Below are 348 nucleotides of genomic sequence, written 5' to 3' on the forward strand. Positions count from 1 at the left end.
ATTTTCATGATATTGATTCTTCCTATCCATGAGCATGGAATGTCCTTCCATTTGTTTGTCTCCTCTTTTATTTTGTTGAGCAGTGGTTTGTAGTTCTCCTTGAAGAGGTCCTTCACATCCTTTGTAAGATGGATTCCTAGGTATTTTATTCTCTTTAAAACAATTGTGAATGGGAGTTCACGCATGATTTGGGTCTCTGCTTGTCGGTTATTGGTGTATAAGAATGCTTGTGATTTTTGCACATTGATTTTGTATCCTGAGACTTTGCTGAAGTTTCTTATCAGCTTAAGGAGGTTTTGGACTGAGACAATGGGATTTTCTAAATATACAATCATGTCATCTGCAAAC

This window comes from Colobus angolensis, unplaced genomic scaffold (genome assembly GCF_000951035.1).
Source record: "Colobus angolensis palliatus isolate OR3802 unplaced genomic scaffold, Cang.pa_1.0 Scaffold51, whole genome shotgun sequence".
Lineage (NCBI taxonomy): Eukaryota > Metazoa > Chordata > Mammalia > Primates > Cercopithecidae > Colobus > Colobus angolensis.